General features: G+C 34.5%; 1 protein-coding gene across 1 annotated transcript in view; it reads left to right on the forward strand.

The window, feature by feature from the left end:
* The window catches only part of INPP4B (inositol polyphosphate-4-phosphatase type II B), a 981822-nt gene that overhangs the window by 902471 nt on the left and 61114 nt on the right, over window positions 1–18237 (forward strand). The window lies entirely within an intron of this gene.

Genomic DNA, 18237 nt, shown 5'->3' on the forward strand with positions numbered 1-18237 from the left:
CCTGTAACACAATCTGCTTAACTATTCCTCAATTGACAATTATTTCTTCAATGTCCAATTCTTTGCTGTTACAAAAGGGCCCCCCTTTTTCCATCTCTGGGATACAGAACTAGTACCAGTGCTTCTGGGTTAAAGGATATGCACATTTCTATCACCCTTAGGGCATAGTTACAAATTTTTTTTCAAAATGGTTGGATCCATTCATAACTCTAACAATAGTTAGAGTTTTCCATATTCTCTCCAACATTTATCATTTTCCTTTTCTTTCTTATTAGCCAATCTGATAGGTGTGAGGTGGTACCTCAGTTATATTTAATTTGCATTTCTTTAAACAATAATAAGTCAGAACATTTTGTCACATAACTATAGATATCTTTGATTTCTTCATCTAAAAATTGCCTTTTTAGATTCCTAGATCATATATCAATTCAGGAATGACCTGTATTCTTAGAAATTTTACTCAGTCATCCAGATAGGTTAGACACCTATATTTCAGAGATATTTGCTGACATTTTTTTGCTAGTTTCTGCTTTCCTTCTAATCTTGGCTGCATTGGTTTTGTTTGTGGAATAACTTTTTAAATTAATATAATCAAAATTATCCATTGTAAATTTCATTTTATTTTCTCTCTCATTTCATATATAATCTTGCCTTATGCAAAGATCCAACAGGTACACTGTTTCTTGTTTTTTTAAATTTGTTTGAGGTATCACTATTTATGTCAAAATTATGTTTCCATTTCAACTTTATCTTAGCATAAAGTATAAGATGTTGATCTAATCTGGTTTCTGTCACCTTGCTTTCTAATTTGTTTTATCAAATAGTGAGTTCCTGATCATGAGCATTTGATATTTTCCCAGTTATTTAGATCTCAATTTGTATGAAAAGTATTTTTCATTGTGTTCATGTGATTACTGACAGGTAGACTCTCAAATATTTTATATCATCTAAAATTATTTTAAGTGAACTTCTCTATCTCTTGATACAGGACTTTGGTGGTAATATTTAGAAATGATGATGATTTATGTAGGTTTATTTTACATTCTGAAACTTGGTAAAATAGTTGATTATTTCAACTAACTTTTTAATTGATTCTCTAGGTTTCTCTAAGTATACCATCACATTTTCTGCAAAAGTGAGTTTTGTTTCTTCACTGTTATACTTCTTTCAATTTCTTTTTCTTTTATTGTTGTAGTTACAATTATAGTATGACATTGAATAATTGGTCCAAAAGGCTGCTTAGAACCAGATCATAAATCTAGGATCATTTTAATTTTGTATACTCACTATTTTCTACGTACACTCTAGTTTATCAACAGGTTTCAAAAATGTGGACCTGATGAGTGAACATAATAATCCAGATTGTGTCCAAGCACAGCAGAATACAGTGGGAATATCAGTTTCCTCATTCTGGATACTGTAGCCTTCTTTGTTGCTCAGTCATTTTTCAGTGGTGTTTGACTCTTTGTGACCCCAAATAATACAACCTTAATTTTTAAGCTACTTCTACTATTATCTATTTCTTATTGTGTTATAAAAAAAAATGTAACTTACATAGATGTTTTCTTAGACATTTTTGGGCAACTCTAATGCAGTAGAGGTTATATCCAATGTCATCAGCTATTTTTTAGACTCTAAAGTGAATTTTGAATTCAGCACTTAGTCCATCTTGCTTCACTTTCTGGTTGAGATTTGACTAAAACACATTTTTGTTAGTTTTTTAAAATAATATTAAGGCCTAAAATGAAGGGAGAAGAGAAATAGTCATTCTATGATTCAGTATATTCTGTTTAAATGTCTTTTCATCACCCCATTTTTCTCTTCCAGGACTGAGAGACCACACAATAAAATTAAAACACTTAATTATAAATGGGTATTTGGAACGGCTTAATTAATACTGACTTACTGCTGAACTCAGACAACCTTTATTATTACAGCAACTACTCTAACTTCCAAATTACTTCCTAAGTATTTAATTTATGCCCTAGTTCATCATATAATTTTTCTTATGATTTATTCAGACAATATAAAATGGGAGGGGAGGAAGCAGTAACAGTTATTTATCTTCACCAAAAGGAATGTGAGGTCTCACCCCAAAATCCACTGTACCCTAGCAGCAAAAATTCATGGTTCTGGGTCCTTGTGCTATAATTCAGAGCTTCAAAGTACTCTTGAAGCAAGTGGTAAGGACTCAAGAGGGGAGAAGAAGGGTATAGGGTAAGGAGAAGCAGAGAGTATCCTTTAATTATTGAAAATTGTGCTTCAAAGTTAGATTAGATTCTTAGAAAAAACTTGAAATGATTTTACAAGATATGGCTCATAGGGTCATTTTAACAATGGGGAGAAAATCTTTCATAGTGTGATGTCTGTTGTTATTTATATATTTGGATATGGAAAAATTAAAGTTTGATTGACTCTTACCTCCTTAGTACTTTGAATATAATTAAGATTATCTATTATCAAATGGATAGCAAAATCTTATTTGGAACTTCTTTTTCCAAAAATCTGGAAGTTTTCTAGCTATGGTGACTTGAGGGAAGAACATTAGACCTAGAGTCAGAAATAGTAGAAATACCAGACCATTAGTAGGTGTGTGACCCTGACAAGTCATTGAACCTTGGTTTATCTTAATTTCCTCATCTGTAAGGTAAGGATATATAATAACACCTACTTTCCATTTTTTGTGAGAATCAAATGAAATAATATTTGTAAAGTGCCTTACAGCACTTATTATAGTAGGTAATCTATAAATGCTAACTATTATTATTATTAATATGGCTTTGAAGAAAAGAATATGTATACTTTTCCATTCATTCTATTTCCTTTTGAAAATAATTATTTTTTAGATAACCATTATTCAATTCAACAAACATTATCTATCAAATCTAATATACAAAAGCAGTGTTGTTGGCATAAAATTGTATTAACACAAAAATTCAGATCAATATTTAAAGTGAGAATTTTTCATCTTTTACCTTTGTCATTTGACAGTCTTTTAAAATTTATAGAACCCATCTCAGAATGTTTTTAAATGCATAAAATAAAATCCATAAGATTATAAAGACAACCTATTATGCTGAAATATATAATGAAAAAAATCAAAGTATTTTAGGATCAATGTTCTAAAATTTGTCCATAAATCCCAGGTGAAGAGCCATTTTTTTAAAAGAATAAAATCTACAGATTTAATTATTTCCTTCATTGATATAGGAAGCTATTGTGAAGCACTATTTAATCTATACTGTTCTCCTGGCTAACTAGAACTCCGAGTAGAAAGAAAAAAATCTTCTACACTTCCACACTTTAGAATATCTGGGCAATATGATTGTAAATAAACGTTGTTTTTTTTTATCTAACAACAACTTCTTTCTAATCTTCTTGGAAGAGAGTTCTCTGTTGAAAAGCCAGAAGTTAATGGAGATTTCTAGTATATAATGTACTACAAGTTTTTAAGTAAGGAAAGTAAGTTCAAGGGTTATCTATAAGTAAAAGGCCATATCTTTCCTGAGTGTCTATCTCTATTTGGATGACTATCCCTTTGCCATTTTCTTTAATGGAAAGAAGCAGAAAGAGAAAGATCTCAATTGTATATCATATCTACACAATTATAGCTTCAAAACCTATGGTGTTGCTTTTCCATTTGGAAGGGATAATTTTTCATTCTCTCCATCTGACCACTTTCATCCATCTTTACTTTTATTGAAGAAAAATCCTATTCTTTGGTCTTTAGTTATTTGCATGCAATTTACATAAAATGCTTTCATTTTGAAATGAAACCTTTTCCCTAAGAAGCCTGTACCTCAACCATCATGAACCTTGGCTTTTGATCCAGAGTTATTTCTGAAAAAGTTTAACTTAAATGCTCACAAAATCTCCATTGAAATTCTGAACTTTACACTTGCTAGCTGTGTGATAATGGGCAAGCCATTTAAATGAAATCTCAGTTATCACAGAACCAGAAGCCACTTGTGCTAAAAGACAATGAGGTCACATTAGCTTTGGTCCTTCCTTTGAGGGATTGAGTGTTTACCTGATTATGTCCAGAAATCCTTTTATGATATACTTAGAAAAATAGAATTTTTTTTGCTCAGAGATATGAACAAATGCCATTGCCAAACATTTGCTTTAGGATTGTATAGTCAAAAGATTCAGATCAAGATATTTTGAAATAAAAAAAACCAAGTAGTTTTTACTATAAATGAGTTATGAAATCAGTCCTTAATCGCTTGACATATTACTCAAATTCTATGAGAGGCCTGGTTGAATCCAAACATATAAAAACAGCCATAAAATCAATATTGTCATCCAAACAAATCCATCATAGAAAAAAGGACCTTTGGAGATTTCTTTAACTACCCAGTTATCTACATTTACGAGTTTAAATATAAGCAGGAAAATAAAACAAAATATATTAAAGATGTAAATGAATGATGATAACTACCTACATAACTATCTATACAGTTGATAATTATCTCTACAGAAGCAATGGGGTAATAATAGAGTATATGTATTACGTTTGGATGCAGGAAGGTTTGGGTTCAAAACCTCCTTTGACACTTGGACAAAAATTGAGAAATGTAAGGAAACTTAGGAAACTGAGCAAAGAAAAGTTAAGTGATTTAATTGATTTGCACAAGACCAAATTGTGAGTAGCACAACTGAGAGACCTGGATCAGTCACAACCCCAGGCCTCAGGCAATTCCCTAGAATTCATTATATTAAATTATCTTTTTGCACTCTGAAGTTGCAGATAGTAAACAAAAAATTTTAATCCCTCTGTGTACAATATGGTTAGTTATGGTTTGTTGCACTGGAGAACTGGACATCAATACTATATTCTTTTACCCAAACATGATTGGATATTTATGTCCACTCCTTTAAAGGTTTCAATACCTGAAAACTGAAAAATACTTTTTCTTTCCTTATAGTCTTTCACCACCTACTTAGAATCATAGAATTATAGACAAGACACACTGGCCTGGGAGTTTGATGACCTCAGGCCAAATCCTGTCTCTTACACTTATTAACTGTTCATTGGAAAAGCCTTTCAAGGCTTTGATTTCTCTGTCTGTAAAAAAAGGAATAAAAACCATTTCTAGAGAATCTTTTGAAGAATGAACTTGACACCCATAAAGAATCATTAAAATGTAAATTATGGTTTTTTATGAGTCATGAGTAATATAAATAGACTCTTCCTGTGGAGAAGCTATCTGCTAAACAATAATGTGAGAACTTTAATAGCAATTTGATCCCCTCCCCATCAGAATCCCTTGTATAAATGTGACTCCTATGGTAAGTAAAAGTCACATGTTGAGGCAATAATCCTATTTCATTGTGCTCAGAAATGTCAACTATTTTCAAAGGAAACAATAATGATAATAATTGTAACAATAACAATAGTATTTATATAACTATATTTACATTTATTTATTTACCCATTCATATTCATTCATTTATTTATAAACATTTATTTATTATTTACAAGATTTGCAAAGTGTTATGTCATACAAAATATCTTATTTTATTCCCATAGCCCTGTGAGTTGGTTGTTCTCATTAACCTCATTTTAAAGATGATACTGAGACTGAGAGAGATACTTAGGTTGTATAGTTAATAAAGGGTTTGGCTTGTCTTACTACTCGTCTTTCCAATTGAGGGTCCAATAATTCATCTCATATTACCTACTTACTTAAATTGTTGAAAGGAACCTTAGACTTGAACAGCTAGATGGTACATTGACTAGAATGCCAGCCCTGAGTCAGGAAGACCTGAGTTCAAATATGACCTCTGACATTAATTAGTTATATAATCCTGGGCAAGTCACTTCACCCTCTTTGCCTCAGTTTCCTCATTTTTAATATGAGCTGATGAAGAAAATGACAAACCCCTCCAGTATCTTTGCCATGAAAATCTCAAATGGGTTCACAAAGTATCAGAAATGACTCATACAAATGAATAACCAAAAAGTTCAGGACTCTTATTTTCCTCAATGAATAAAAATATGACACAAAGATTCAATGACTAATATGATGTCACATAGGTACAAGAGGCAGAGTTAGGGATTTCAGATATCCTTGAACTCCCAAACCAGTCTTTGTTCTCCTCACACTGAGCTGCTTCTTTATGTTCATGAAACTTAAGTTGCTAAGAGAGGCTGCTCAAAATTCAATAAGGCCTCTCCCAGCATCTGAGAAAAGCATCTCAGGTGATTCTGAACTGATTTGTGACCCATTCATCTCATGCATAATGTAAAGTGCTAGGCAGGCTTTTTTATCAAAAGATTAATCCAGGTCAGAGACTTTGAGCTCTCACTTCAAAAGCAAACATGTTTGACCATCAAGCATATGGGCCTACATCACACTCTGTGATTGCACTAGAAATATTAAGTAGATCAATTAACTCCCCTGATGGCTTAAACTGCCCAAGTAGGCTATTAAAAAAAAATCTATCATGCCACTTTAAATTCCTTCACCAGAGATAGGTAATGAAAGTAGCCTGTTTAGCAGACCCTATTATGTTAATCTGCTCTAAATGGTTGGGAGAGAAGCTAGGCTCTTCATAATTGAACAGGAAACTCATACTAAAAGGAAATTTCTTCATTATGGGTTTGTTACTTTAACTACCCCTGCATTCACTATACAATTATAATAAAGCAAATATTTATTAGTTACCTACTGTATACAGATCATAAAACTAGACACTGAGATGCAAAGTTAGATAAGAGCTTGCCCTCTTGAAGTTTAGATGAAAATAACACAAAATACTTCCTCTGTTCCAATTCTCTCTCTGAAATGTGTTTGGCCAAGTAAATTAACTAAACCAATTTGCAGCTTCCTTGGATCTCATTTCTTCTGTATCTTTATCTGGCTAGTTGGTTCTTGTCCTTCCTTATTGAAGAAGACCAAAAGGACGTCACTATGTGAAACACAAGTTAAAGTGTGTTCAATTGTGCTTAATTAGACCAAAACGAGCTCAGAATGCTCTACCACAGATCAGACACAAATCATCCAGGTGAACACCTGGGGTGGTCACTCTAAATTTAGGTTTCTCACTTTTCCTTTGAGCTACTTCAATTGTGCCTTCCTCATGGAGTGCAGCCCCCGTCCTGTGCTAGTATTTCCCATGCTGCACAGTCAATACCAAAGTTCTAAAAAGAGACCTTGAGTGTCCCTTGTATCTATTTTTCTGATGCCCCTGTGAGCACTTGCCCTGCCTGAGTTCTCTATAATATTGTCTTTTTGGCAAGCATATATTTGGCATTCAAACAATATGACCAGTCCTTCAGAGTTGCGATCTCTGTAGTAAAATTTAAACACTTGGCAGTTTAGCTTGAGAAAGGCCTTCAGTATTTGGCATCTTATCCTGCCAGGTGATTTTTTAGCTTTTCCTAAGACAATTTGAATGGAACCAATTTAGTATTTGGAATGACACTGGTAGATTGTCCAGGTTAAGCAGACAGGAATAAATGAGGTCTGCAAACAATAGGTCTTCAGACCTTCAGTTTAGTACCTCTTCTCTCCCACACATTTTTTTGATCCTCCCAAACACTGAGTGAGCTTGTGTTTGTGTGTGTGTGTGTGTGCCAGCCTCATTATCAATGTGTGCCTCCCTAGAAAGTATACTCTTTTTGTTTTTGTTTTTTGTTTTTCGTTTTTTGCAAGGCAATGGGGTTAAGTGGCTTGCCCAAGGCCACACAGCTAGGCAATTATTAAGTGTCTGAAGCTGGATTTGAACTCAGGTACTCCTCACTCCAGGGCCAGTGCTCTATCCACTGCGCCACCTAGCTGACCGGAAAGTATACTTTCAAGATAAGAATATTGCCAAGTACTCAACTTGTCTATTTGCTGTTGTTACACATATAGATGATGTGGTTCTGGTTGATGTTGATAGGCCAAAGTTAGCACAAGAAGCAGAGAATCGATCCATACTTTGCTGCATCTCAGCTTCAGAGGCTGCACTGAGATCTGCAATCATCTGCAAACAGAAAATCATGTGCCATCACTTGCTCTACTTTGGTCTTGCCTTGTAGCCTTTTCAACTTGTAGAATTTACCCTCAGTACAGTAGCTGACTTTGAAGCCATGTTCATTTTCAGCAAAGGTGTCTGATAACATGTCTAAAAACCTCATGCTTAAAAAGAATAGGAGTGAGGATGCAGCCTTGTTCTACTCCATTGGTTATTGGAAATCACAAGAGCATTGTTCACTATTCACTGTCCAGGCAAGCATGATACCATCATGAATTTACATACAATACTAATAAACTTCGAGCAATAAAATTTTGACATAATTTTCCATAGGCCCCCATGACTGACAGTATCAAAGGCCTTGGGCAGATCTACAAATGTTGTAGATAGTCTTTTGTTCTGCTGCTGACGTTTTTCCTGGAGTTGTTGGGCATCAAACACCATATTGACTGTTCCTCATCTCTTTCTAAAGCCACACTGCCTCTCAGAGAGAAAGAAACACCCCTGTGATTGTCACAGGATAATCTATTCTCTTTACCTTTATAGAGATGGATGATAGGGCATCCTTAAACTCCTAGAGCATAACCTTTTCATGCCATATAACTGGAAAATTTCAGTTGACTTTTGTATGTGCGATGGACCTCCCACTTTGTAAATCTCAGCTGGAATAGAATCAGCACTGTCACATGAAATAAGACTAATATGTTTCAAAACCTCCTCAGTTGAAACTTCTGCTAGGGAAAGATTGAATTCAACTTATGATAAATGGTCAATGGTTTGATTGATGATGGTCTGTTAAGAACACTATGGAAGGGTTCAACCCATTACTCTACGATCATATCCCTAACACTAATCAATGTGGCTTCAACCACACTGAGTAGTTAAGATGCATCATAGGTCTTTGACCCATACTATCCACATAAACTAAATTTAATCTGCCTTCTTTCTTCTGAGCTGAGTGAGCTCTCTCTAAGCTTCACTTGTACTTTACTATTGATGTAATTAAATGCTGCATTCTTAGAAATGAATGAACTATCCTATTTGTAAACCCTGTGAAGTTCTTGTTTTTTTGTTTAGCAGCTTCTGTATTTCCCCATAATTTTCTTCAAACTAGTCTTGATATTTGCAAATGTTCTGACCCAAATGAGCGAATGCAGTACTGTACACCAAATCCCTGAAAGCTGTCCATTCGTTTTCTGTTCCTCTGCTGCCAACTTTTCCTCCAAATTACCTACAAATGGTTCTCTTTCATGGAAGTACCATAATCTTTTGATATTAATTCTTCTGTTAATAATCTTGCCTTGTGGCAGCAACTTCCATTGAATGTGAATATTTAGCTTGGAGAGGATGAATCTCTGATCAGTCCAGCACTCTACACCACACATTACCTTTGTCACTATTACATCCTGTCTGAACTTTCTCCTTCCTATTACACTAGATCTCAATATTTACTTCAACACTGTTTCAGGGAAGTTATATTGCATTTACGTAAACAGAAGACAGTGTTGGTGAGATGCACTAGTCTTCAGTAGGTTACTATTGCTGCTGTTGTTTCCAACTCCATTCCTCCCAAGGACTCCCTGTATTGTCTGGTAATTTGAGCCTACTCTAGCATTAATGGCACCCAGAATTCTTAACTTATCCTTTTTTGCTACATTGATGATAATGGTCTTTATAAAATTTTTCTTTGATGTCATCAGGGTTTGCTGTGGTGGAGGTATAGGCACTGATAATGGTGGCATGACATTTTCCTGCAAGTTACTATCTCACTGTCATGAGCTTGTCATTCACTTATTTTATTAAACATAAAAGCTTGATGACTAGATTAGTTTTGATTGCAAAACCTGCCCCAGCTTCACAGCACTCCTCTTCACTGTGACCACTCCAGAAAAATATGTATTCAATTGTGACTTCAGTAAGCTGACCTTCATTTGCCAGCCTTAGTTTACTCAGTGCTGCTATTTGGATATGATACCTGCTAAATTCTCTTGCAACAAGAGCTATTTGTCTTTTAGGTCTTTTGGATCTTGTGTTGTCTATAAATGTGTAAACATTCCATACACTGTTGGTGAGTGAAATCTTCTTTGTAGTTTTTGTACATTTTTTTTGGTTTCAACTTCAGGGTCGATTACCTGCTGCAATAATCAGGCCAGGGTTGGGTAAGCAAATAATTATGAGGGTTCCTTTTCTAACCTCTTCCTCAAATAAGGAGATGAGCAGTGCAATTTTTCAAAGGCTGCTCAGAAATCCAGGTGGCTGCCACATTTCATTGCTGATTCCAGTGAGGAAACAACCCTATAATCAGGGCCACCCTATAGTGTTGAGATTACATTTCCCAGTGTTGCTTCATCAATTGCCTATTGCCATAGGACTTTGAGATAGGAATGATAAAATGGTATGGGGGATTTATTTTGATTTTGATTCATATGTTAATTGGATTTAAGTGAGGCAGAATTGCAGAAAGTCATCAGCCTTATTCTCTTTTTCCAAAGTCATAACAGTTCAATGGCAAGACAGAGTCAAGACAATTGGTGGTGGTTTGAGATGCAATGGATGACCTTGGAGTCTTCAATGTCTAAACTAGTTCCAAACATTCCACAGCACTTGCCTCAACTGCCTTCATGGCTGTTGGAAGAAATTATTCTCATCCACCCATTCCACCAGGGGAAGTCTTCCCTTATTTGGAGTAAACATTTCCTAAGTCACCAATGAAATTGAGACCCCTTCAATTGAGGTTACCCTCAATTTGGTTTAACCCCACCTGCCAAAATGATTTATTGGGCTATAGTTACTGTGCCTGTTACAACTTCTTGAAGCCACAGGTAAGAGTTAGAAGGCTCATGCGTAGATCAAAGGTGAAAAACAGTCCCCACATCAGAGGTATTACTGTGCCTTGCCTGCACCCTACATCTCCTATTTATATCTATATCTATATCTATCTATTTATATCTATAAAATGAAGACTTTGGACTAAATGACTTCTGAGTTTATAATCCTCAGATGTGATGATAATTGTAAAATGGATTATATGACAGTACCTTAGAGAGAGAGATATAGCTATAAAGCAAAATTCTCTATGAGGGCAAAGGGGAAAAACTTTCATAGATCTGGTGATCATAAGTGATAAAAAAATAAAATTATCTTTCTTCCTCTATTCTTTGCAACTTTATCAAAGTGGTGGTAAATACTCAGTTCAACAAGTGTCTTTGTTTAAGGTATTAGATTAGGCATCATGGCTGCAAAAGAAAAATGAAACCATCCATACCCTCAACGGGCTTACATCATAATCAATCATTACATTTTCAGATATTGGCAAACACTGCAAATAAGGATTTAATTTATTGTTTTATTGATTTCTAGGTTTAATAAAGTGATAGGGGAAATTTTAATAATCCAAATTAAATTTAGAAATATTTCAAGCATCCCTCTTCCCTCTTCAGAGAATATGTGTGTGTGTTGGGGGGGTATGATTAATACAAGATAGTTTGGGGAAGAAAGGGAGGAGGAAGAGAAGAAAAAGAAAAAAGAAAGGATGATATGGATAGATAGAAGGAAGGAAGAGAGAGAGAGGAAGGAAAGAGGAGGGAAGGAAAGAAGGAAGTATTCATTATGTACCAGCATTGTGTTAATGCCTTTTATAAATATTGTGTCAGTTGATCTTCACAAATGTGAGTTATGTGATTTTATTATCCCTATTTTGCAGATGAGGAGGCAAGGCATATACAGGTTAATTGACTTGTCCAGGGTCACCCAGTTACTGGTGCCTGGGGGGGAGTGTTGATCAAAGGAGTTTTCAGCTTGAATTTGAGACTGCAGGACTGCATTCAAAGGAATGAGGAACAGCTTGTGCAAAACTGTGTATTTGAGAGATGGAGTATTATGTAAATGCAGGTCAATGAGTAGGCCAGTGAGTCTGGACCATGGATTGAAAGGAGAGGGAGGAGAAATAAGTGTAATGTTTTAGAAGGCTGACTATGTTGGAAGGAGACACATTATAAAGTTTTAAATGCCAAGGGAATTTCTACTTGCATCTAGAATTAATAGAGTAGTGTTGGGGTTTTTAGTAGGAAGGAGATGTGGTCAGTCATGATTTACAAAAAAACATTTTGGCAACTATGGGAAAGATGGATAAAGCGATCTGCCTAGAGATGATAACTAACTCATAGAAGTTAATGGGATCATTAAGTGTAAGAGTAAGCATAGGGAAAAGAAAAAAGGGTACAGGATAGAGCCGGAGTCTTGAATAATGATGCTGTATACTGTAGCAAGGGATGAGATTTTTCTATTTTATTTAGAGTGCACTGGTTAAATAGTAGTTGACAAGAAAATTCACTATTCTCTAGTACTTTGGTATGAAGAGTAATAAATAATAATGCTGTAAATGTATGCTAGGTTTAAGGTTTTTATCTTCATTAAAAGTACATATGTTCTACTCTATATACCTTAAAGTTTTAAGGTTAAGTTTGGCATTTATGTTAAATGAGGATTTTAGATCATTAGTTTGGAATTGTGTTAAGGTATTACTAATTTTCAGTTTCCAGTCAATCATCTTGTGGTGGCTTCTAACAATGTATTGAGTATCGAATGCACAACCAAACATTCTTTAAATATAAAGTATGAAAACAAGAATCATTTTCCAATTCATATCTGGTCAAGGGATATGGACAAATAATTTTCAAAAGTAGAAATGCAAACCATCACAAACTATATTAATGAATACTTTAAATCACTAATTAAAGGAGCAGGAATTTAAAAAGAAAAAGACAAAATGGTAAATATTGGAGGGGCTGTGAGAAGATAAAGTATGTGTATTACACTGTTGGGGGAACTGTGAATTAGGGACTGACTACTCTTGAAAACATTAGATTTATCTTGTTTAAAGTTGTTTGCACATCTATTTTGCATGCTGTGTCCTATTGCTTTGTAAGTTCCTTGGGAGCAAGACCTGGTTTGTATCATTCTTTGGATCTCAGTGCTTAGCCTAGCACCTGCTTAATTAGTGTTTATTGATTAACTAAATCGTACTAGAAAAGTTCATAAACTATACATACTCTTTAATTCAATGATAGTCCTAGCAACTCTATCTCCACCTAGAGAAAGGGAGAGGGATACACACAAACACCCATATTTGAGGAGGTCAGAGAAAGAAGAAATCCTATATATATATATATATATATACATGTATATATATATATATATATATATGCATATGTATGTCTGTGTGTATATGTATAGCTATATCTGTATATGTATATATAAATATAAATCTATATATAATAAAATTTATATGAATCTTTTTATATTGAGAAAGAATGAGAAGTAAAATTTATATCCATCAATTGAGGAACTGTAGTATATGACTTTAACAAAATACTATTGTACTATAAAAATTAAGAAATTAAGAAACATGTGAGGGATGCTAGTTGCACAGTAGATAGGACATTGACCTTGAAGTCAGGAGGACCTGAGTTCAAAGCTGACATCAGACACTTAATAATTACCTTGGGCAAGTGTCTTAATCCCATTGCCTCACCAAAAAAAAAGATAAAAGAAATATGTGAGAAGACTTGAATGAACATAAGCAAAGTAAAGTTGGCAGAATGAGAAAATGACCACACAATGACTGCAACTTTATTTCTTTGAACCAGACCTGGTGTAGAGAATTTTCAATAAGGAAAACCCTCTCTACAATGTAAATTGGCACACGTTTGAAATGAATTAGAACCTGAGCTGAAACTTCAAGAACTCTCTTGGACACTGAGAGATTTCTTTTTTTTTTTAATTTTTATTAAAGATATTATTTGAATTTTACAGTTTTCCCCCAATCTTGCTTCCCTCCCCCCACCCCCACCCCACAGATAGCACTCTGTCAGTCTTTACTTTGTTTCCATGTTGTACCTCGATCCAAATTGGGTGAGATGAGAGAGAAATCATATCCTTAAAGAGAACAGAATTCTCAGAAGTAACCAGATCAAACCATAAGACATCTGGGTTTTTTTTTCCAAATTAAAGGGAATAGTCTTTGTACTTTGTTCAAACTCCACAGCTCCTTATCTGGATACAGATGGTACTCTCCTTTGCAGACAGCCTAAAATTGTTGCCAATTGTTGCGCTGATAGAATGAGCAAGTCCTTCAAGGTTGAACATCACTCCCATGTTGCTGTTAGGGTGTACAGTGTTTTTCTGGTTCTGCTCATCTCACTCAGCATCAGTTCATGCAAATCCCTCCAGGTTTCCCTGAAATCTCATCCCTCCTGGTTTTTAATAGAACAATAGTGTTCCATGACATACATATACCACAGTTTGCTAAACCATTCCACAATTGAAGGACATTTACTGGATTTCCAATTCTTTGCCACCACAAACAGAGCTGCTATAAATATTTTTGTACAAGTAATGTTTTTACCCTTTTTCCTCATCTCTTCAGGGAATGGACCCAGTAGTGGTATTGCTGGGTCAAAGGGTATGCACATTTTTGTTGCCCTTTGGGCATAATTCCAAATAGCTCTCCAGAAGGGTTGGATGAGTTCACAGCTCCAACAACAGTGTAATAGTGTCCCAGATTTCCCACATCCCTTCCAACAATGATCATTATCCTTCCTGGTCATACTGGCCAATCTGAGAGGTGTGAGGTGGTACCTCAGCATAGCTTTAATTTGCATTTCTCTAATAATTAATGATTTAGAGCATTTTTTCATATGGCTATGGATTGCTTTGATCTCCTCATCTGTAAATTGCCTTTGCATATCCTTTGACCATTTGTCAATTGGGGAATGGCTTTTGGTTTTAAAAATATGACTCAGTTCTCTGTATATTTTAGAAATGAGTCCTTTGTCAGAATCATTAGTTGTAAAGATTGTTTCCCAATTTACTACTTTTCTTTTGATCTTGATTACATTGGTTTTATCTGTGCAAAAACTTTTTAATTTAATGTAATCGAAATCATCTAATTGGTTTTTAGTGATGTTCTCCAACTCTTCCTTAATCATAAACTGTTCCCCTTTCCATAGATCTGACAGGTAGACTAGTCCTTGATCTTCTAATTTGCTTATAGTATTGTTTTTTATGTCTATGTCCTGTAACCATTTGGATTTATCTTGGTAAAGGGTGTGAGGTGTTCGTCTAATCTAAGTTTCTTCCATACTAACTTCCAATTATCCCAGCAGTTTTTATCAAAGAGGGAGTTTATATCCTAGTGGCCTGACTCTTTGGGTTTATCAAACAGCATTACTATAATCCTCTCCTGCTTTTATACCTAGTCTATTCCACTGGTCCACCACTCTATTTTTTAGCCAATACCAAACAGTTTTGATAACTGATGCTTTATAATATAATTCTAGATCTGGTAGTGCTAAGCCACCTTCATTTGCATTTTTTTTTCATTAAGCTCCTGGTAATTCTTGACTTTTTATTTCTCCATATGAATTTACTTACAATTTTTTCTAGCTCATTAAAGTAATTTTTTGGAATTTTGATTGGTAGAGCACTAAACAGATAGTTTAGTTTTGGTAGAATTGTCATTTTTATTATATTAGCTCTACCTATCCATGAGCACTTGATGTTTGCCCAGTTATTTAAATCTGATTTAATTTGTGTGAGAAGTGTTTTATAATTGTTTTCAAAAAGATTCTGAGTCTGTCTTGGCAAATAGACTCCCAAGTATTTTACACTGTCTGAGGTTACTTTGAATGGAATTTCTCTTTCTAGCTCTTCCTGCTGTTTCTTGCTAGTCATATATAGGAAAGTTGAGGATTTATGGGGGTTTATTTTATAACCTGCAACTTTGCTAAAATTGCTAATTGTTTCCAGTAGTTTTTTAGATGGTTTCTTGGGATTCTCTAGGTAGATCATCATGTCATCTGTGAATAGTGAGAGTTTTGTCTCTTCCTTCCCAATTCTAATTCCTTTAATTTCTTTTTCTTCTCTAATTGCTGATGCTAACATTTCTAATACAATATTGAATAGTAGTGGTGATAATGGGCAGCCTTGTTTATCCCCTGATCTTATTGGGAATGCCTCTAGCCTCTCCCCATTGAGTATAATGCTTGTTGATGGTTTCAGATAGATACTGCTCATTATTTTAAGGAACAGTCCATTTATTCCTACACTCTCTAGTGTTTTTAATAGGAATGGATGCTGTATTTTGTCAAAAGCTTTTTCAGCATCTATTGATATGATCATATAATTTCTGATAGGTTTGTTGTTGATATAATTGAGTATACTAACAGTTTTCCTAATATTGAACCAACCCTGCATTCCTGGAATAAATCCTACTTGATCATAATGTATTATCCTAGTGATGACTTGTTGTAGTCATTTTGCTAAGATTTTATTTAGGATTTTTGCATCTATATTCATGAAGGAAATAGGTCTATAATTTTCTTTCTCTGTTTTAACTCTTCCTGGTTTAGGTAGCAGTACCATATTGGTTTCATAGAAAGAGTTAGGCAGAGTTCCATCTTTCCCTATTTTTCCAAAGAGTTTATATAGGATTGGAACCAATTGTTCCTTAAATGTTTGGCAGAATTCACTTGTGAATCCATCAGGCCCTGGAGATTTTTTTTAGGGAGTTCACTAATGGCTTGTTGAATTTCTTTTTCTGAGATAGTGTTGTTCAGGTATTTAATCTCTTCTTCATTTAACCTGGGCAATTTATATTTTTGTAAGTATTCATCCATTTCACTTAGATTATCAAATTTATTGGCATAAAGTTGGGCAAAATAATTTCAAATTATTACTTTAATTTCCTCCTCATTGGTGGTGAGTTCACTTTTTCCATTTATAATACTAGCAATTTGGTTTTCTTCTTTCTTTTTTTTAATCAAATTGACCAGAGGTTTATCAATTTTATTGGTTTTTTCATCGTACCAACTTTTGGTTTTATTTATTAATTCAATAGTTTTTTGCTTTCAATTTTATTAATTTCTCATTTGATTTTTAAAATTTCTAATTTGGTATTTGATTGGGGATTTTTGATTTGTTCTTTCTCTAATTTTTTTAGTTGCATGTTTAGTTCATTGATTTCCTCTTTCTCCAATTTATTCATATAAGCATTTAGAGCTATAATATATCCCCTGAGAGTTGCTTTGAATGAAGCCCATAGGTTTTGGTATGTTGTTTCATTATTATCATTATTTAGGATAAAATGGTTAATTCTTTCTATAATTTGCTTTTTGGTCCACTCATTTTTTAAGATGAGGTTATTCAGTTTCCACTTTGCTCTGAGTCTTTATCTCCTTGGCCCAGTATTGCATATGACTTTTATTGCATTGTGATCTGAGAAAGATGTATTCACTATTTCTGCCTTTCTGCAGTTGATCATTAGGTTTTTATGTCCTAATACATGGTCAATTTTTGTATAAGTTCCATGTACTGCAGAGAAAAAGGTATATTCCTTCCTATCCCCATTCAGTTTCCTCCATAAGTCTACCATATCTAATTTTTCTAACAATCTATTTACCTCCCTAATTTCTTTCTTGTTTGTTTTATGATTTGATTTATCTAGAACTGATAGTGGGAGGTTGAGGTCTCCTACTAGTAGAGTTTTGCTGTCTATGTCTTCCTGTCATTCTTTCAGCTTCTCCTCTAAGAATTTGGGTGCTGTCCCACTGGGTGCATATATATTCAATATTGAAATGACTTTATTGTCTATGGTACCTTTTAGGCGGATAAAGTTTCCTTCCTTATCTCTTTTAAAGCTATCTATTTTTGCTGCTGCTTTGTCTGAGATAAGGATTGCTACCCCTGCTTTTTTTACTTCAGCTGAAGCAAAATATATTTTTCTCCAACCTTTTACCTTTACTCTCTATGTATCTCTCTGCTTCAAATGAGTTTCTTGTAAGCAGCATATTGTAGGATTCTGGTTTTAAATCCACTCTACTATTTGCTTATGTTTTAAGGGAGAGTTCATCCCATTCACATTTAAGGTTATGATTACTAATTCTTTATTGCCCTCTGTGCTATCTTCCCTCTGTTTGTATTTTTCCCCCTTTACCCCCCTTTTATCCATATTCCCCAGTATTTTGTTTTTGAATACCACCCCGTTCAGTGTGTTTGCCCTCCTATATCACTCCCTCCCCTTTCTTTCCCCTTTCCCTGTTCCCTTCCCTTCCTTTTGTTATTTCCCCTTATTTCCTCCACTCCCCTTCCCTTTCTCTGTCCCCCCTCCCCTTTTCCCCTTTTACTTCTTGAAAGGTTAGATGTTTTATAAGTTAACTGAGTATGTGTAGGTTGACTTTAATCCAAGTCTGATGAGAAGAAGATTCAGGTGTT

Source organism: Macrotis lagotis, chromosome 3, assembly GCF_037893015.1.
Source record: "Macrotis lagotis isolate mMagLag1 chromosome 3, bilby.v1.9.chrom.fasta, whole genome shotgun sequence".
Taxonomy (NCBI): domain Eukaryota; kingdom Metazoa; phylum Chordata; class Mammalia; order Peramelemorphia; family Peramelidae; genus Macrotis; species Macrotis lagotis.